We start from the raw sequence: 4600 nt of genomic DNA on the forward strand, positions 1-4600 counted from the left end.
CACCACTGTTCATGTCGCTTTAAAGCATGAACTCAAAAAAATTTACTGTGGAACCAAACGCTGTCTAATCATTGACGTCCGTACAAGTTCTCTCGAAGGAGATCTCTGTGTACCAGGGGATCATGACGAGTTTCCGTTCCCGCTGCCAAGTTGTTACTACCGAGCTATTTCTCCCGAGCTATTTCTCCCGTAGTTGTTCCGTTCCCTGCAAGAGTCCACTTGTAGGCGAAAAACGTATCGTCACAAAGGACAACTTCAAGAAACTAGTTTGTAAACAAATATGTAGATGAGTTCATTTCTTAGAGGACCTGTTACAGCTGAAATTATGGTCCATTTTAACAATGATGCAAAGATATTAAACTCTCCAAATGTTTCAAAACTCAGTGAAACTGTCCCCATCCGATTAGCTTTTCGAAAGTCCTATCACTTAGCCAAAGAAGATTCGTGGCTCCGTTCAACAAGGTCGCCAACAAGGTAGTGACAAAGTTTCTTCTTACTCCGAGGATAACATTGTTAACAGTGAGGCTCATGCGCAATGATGATGTAAATGAGTATGGTCATTATGTATGATTCGTGTTATTTTAGGCGTGCTTTGAGGTAAGATGAATCCCTGGTTACTACGAGGCTGTTTAAGACTTTGTAAGTTATGCAAGAGCCACTCGAGGGCATCTCTTTCGACTTTGCTTCATCGTTTACTCACTGCCTTTTTTTCTTAATGATTATGTAACGCTCACTGTATCCTGCATCATTTAACGAGATGCCCGCTCCTGATGCTGTGTTTGTGTTTATTAAGATTAGTTACAAAAACATTTTATAATCGTTTCAGGGTGATTAGAGTATAAAAGATTAGCACTTCGGACGCTTTACCGCTGAGCTGTAAGAGACTCGTGGCCTTCTAACTGGGTGCACGATGACAAACTTTCGGCACACTGCGAGGATAGGAATGTCGATGTGTGATGTGCATTGTCGATGTGTGATGTGCATGGTCGATGAAAATGCAAATGAAGGTTGTGAATGATAGAGGCATATTTGGAGAAAAAAAAAACTATGATAAGGACTTTTTTCCTTAAAAGCAAGGGAAAACCTTTGCCTTAGGGAATCCACGTGGAAAAAAATAGTAGAGATACCGCCGGGAGCCTTTCTGTAAACTTTTGAAATCGCTTATGTGTCATTTTAATATGTAAAACTCATTAAACAACCGAACTCAAATCATGGCGTTAGAGGTTTAATGTTCCACATCGCTGGCGATTTTGTGAGTTTCCTCCCATATTATTTATATTATTCTCACTCTGAGCAGTTTGCTTGTTTCTCTTTCGCCAAACATTGATTTTTTTTCCCTTGTCATTGTCGTGACGTCTCAGTGTTTTGTCTGGTCGACCCGTAACATCTTGTCGATCCGAAAGTCGTTTCGTTTTAAATCGCTGGAAATCGACGCCACCCTTCGTATTTACTCCCATTTTTCTCGAGGAATCAGCAATTTTGGTCCTTCTTTTTCTTTTTTAAATACCGAACATGGAATTCTTCCTTGATGACTTTAAGGAATCCATGTGAAAAAAATAGCCGGCAGGGAGACAGGAGTCTGTCCTTAAATTTCTGACATCGCTTTCTAACTGAGATTCTTTCGATATCCCTAAACTTTAATCCTTCCTTGAATGCTGCGATCTAAGTACGGGGTATCATGTACGTTTACTGATAACGTACTTGAGAACTCAAAAGCTTTTATTCTTATGTCTTTTCATAAACTTGAAAAAAGCAAAAAAAGGTATAAATCTACTGATTGTGCTTTTGCCGGGAGAGAAAAACCTGACCTCGTCTGGCTAAACCTTTTACCCCCCCAGAAATACTTTGCATTCTCCATACTGTTACCTGTACAATCCCTAAGGTGCTCGATGCAAAAGTTGTTTAACCAAGAGCTTCTCAAGTTGGTAATCATTTACTTAATTCTTGTGACTTTGTGTTTCATACTGGGGTGATACTGTAGAGAGACATGTTAACATGTCAACATGAAACACAACAATAAATGTTATTGATCTGAAAAAGGTACTCATTTAACCATTTACTAAGACTTTCACTAGTTCACTATGACAAAGCTAACAGGGTCGAAGAGGGTGTATGTGGGAATAGTCTCGGTTCTTTATGACAGATCATTAACTTGCTTCTCACAGCTGGGCTGTCAGGGCAAGGGAGTGAGGATTTAAACAGGCCAGCGGATTTACGGAAATACCCATAAGGAAAGTAACATTTTTTAAGCGTGGAATCTATCATTGTGAAAAGCCATACTTTTGCTAGATAATTCATTCCAATTTTGATTAACTATGTTTTAGGAAGGTAACTTTGGTTTTATCAACGGAGTAAATAATGTAAATTGGCCAACGTAAAGACAGTTTCAGAGCTAGCTTTGAAACATTATCAACGGAGCTGATAAAACTAAAAGTACTTAGCACCACAGTTTCTTTAGAACCTTATCTCATTATTCATTAGGTGTAGGAAGGATACATACGCGTTATTAACCAAGCGTGAGGTCAAGATGGCTGGATATTGGCAGAGTTCTTTTTTCGCATTTTCATGGACCGAGACGAACTCGAGGTCCATAAAAATGCGAAAAAAGAACGAGGCTAATATCCAGCCGTCTTAACCGAACAAGCTTGGTTAATAAAGGATTTATTATATTGCAAATATAATATATAAATATATTATATTTATTATATTTCGCTTAATTAACAATTAAAAATGACTTGTTTACCTCGAGAGCTGGAAAAGAAAGCCAACTGTGTTTGTAGCACAGCGAACTCGCGAGAGTCGTTCCGCTGTTTGCGTTTCCATCGCTGAAATTGTCCAAGAATTACAAACGCAGTTCTAATTCTATTTTCTTCATGCGCTGGATCAATGCTGGTAATCCCGAGCGGGCCAGATGGGCCCATCTGGCCCGCTCGGGTAGCCAATCAGAGCACAGGATTCCCTTCATCTTGCCCACGGGCGCTGCGAGTGATGTAGTAAAGTAAATTATTACATAAATAATCTCTACATGTAAATAAGCTTATATAAAATACATAACTAAGCTTATATATGTAAATTATTACATATCTAAGCTGCGTACAAAACTTTAATTTGACTGTACTTATGTAGCCAATACCATTCCCTACACATAATAAAATTTTAACAGGGTTAGGGGGAAAATTAACGTACCATACATTTGCAAGATTTCATGCAATAACAAAAAGGTTTAAAAAGGCCTGTTGATAACTAATGCTTGGAGATCTAACTGCGATTTCAAAACTCTACAAAATTTGGTTGATAAATTGGAATTCAGCGTGGGCCGCACGAACAAGACTCTTAGAAAAAGAAATGTGTAATTATGAGAAAGCTGTGCAAACTTTTTACAACACATGCCTGTACCCGTATGGCACATAGTAAAGACACTAAATAGTCACAGTTCGGTTTCATTGTTGAGAACAAACACATGCATGTAGATTTCCCGAATTAATTAACAAGTTTCTATTAAAAACTAAGTCAAACTTTCTCGCCACAACATGATCAAGATATTTTTGCAACTAATTCATAAAACATCAGCTTACCTGGAATGATAACCTTGACGTACACGGTTAACTAGAAAACTACTTTTATCTAAAAGAAACGAATTACAGGCGCGGATCTTGGGAAAATCCTGACCGTTTTACTGACAACCGAGCGCCGAAGGCGCAAGAATCTAGGGGGGTCCGGGGGCATGCCTCCCCGGAAATTTTTTTCAATTTTAATTGCCTAAAGTGCCCTCTCCTGGCTTCTGGAGTCAATCGGACAATATATTTGCAAGTTGCATTCTTCTTGAATGGAGTCTTGCAAACCTACCAATTATTTCATCAAAGTCAATGTACATGTTGTAATGAATGTGCAACAAGGCAAGTCCTGTCAATCTTGTCCGTGACGTCGTGCTTCGTAAATATGTTTTTAGTCACCTCAAAGCCGACACATTCCTTTTGCACTCGCATGTGGTGAATGGCAGGGTGGAAAAAATTTTGAAGCATTCTGTAATGTTAGCATACATTCCTGAATCGATCTCCTTTAAAGTTGCTGCCACAGTTGCTGGGACGGTACTAGGATCTCTTCGTTCCCACTTTCTTTGCCATAAAGTCATCTCGGCATCTAGGCTTAAAGGGGACGGCAACAAATCTTCATGAAACGTAGAAAAACGGTCAAAGGACGTCCTCCACGTTTCTTTTGATGCCAGCAGCATTGAGGGAACAGCAAATAGGCACTGTACTGCTGTTTCTTGGTCACCACTGCCAAATCGAGTTTCCAACTCGTTGATCTGATGGTCAACCAAGGGAATCGTAAGATTTTTCCTATAGTGGTCTTCTACCGTTTCAGCAGGATTGTTTGCACGGTTGCGTTGTACCTAACAGGTTCTTGGTTTTTGCACTGTGATGTCCAGCTTATCGGCAATTTGGCATGCTTTTTGAAACCATTTTGCATGATTCTCTTCTACCTTTTGGCGCACAGAAGATAACGTTTTAACCACATCTTTAATGTCGCTAAAAACGCCTTGGGATGTGCCTTGCATCTTAACTGTTAGCCCCTTAGTGAACACTAGAACTGCTTGGCA

At 39.5% G+C, this 4600-nt stretch overlaps 1 pseudogene; it reads right to left on the bottom strand.

Moving 5' to 3' along the window:
- Window positions 1-3331: 3331 nt before the first annotated feature.
- Window positions 3332-4600, bottom strand: part of LOC148728611 (52 kDa repressor of the inhibitor of the protein kinase-like) — a 1635-nt pseudogene continuing 366 nt past the window's right edge.

The sequence above is a fragment of the Stylophora pistillata genome, chromosome 6 (assembly GCF_964205215.1).
Source record: "Stylophora pistillata chromosome 6, jaStyPist1.2, whole genome shotgun sequence".
Classification (NCBI taxonomy): Eukaryota; Metazoa; Cnidaria; class Anthozoa; order Scleractinia; family Pocilloporidae; genus Stylophora; species Stylophora pistillata.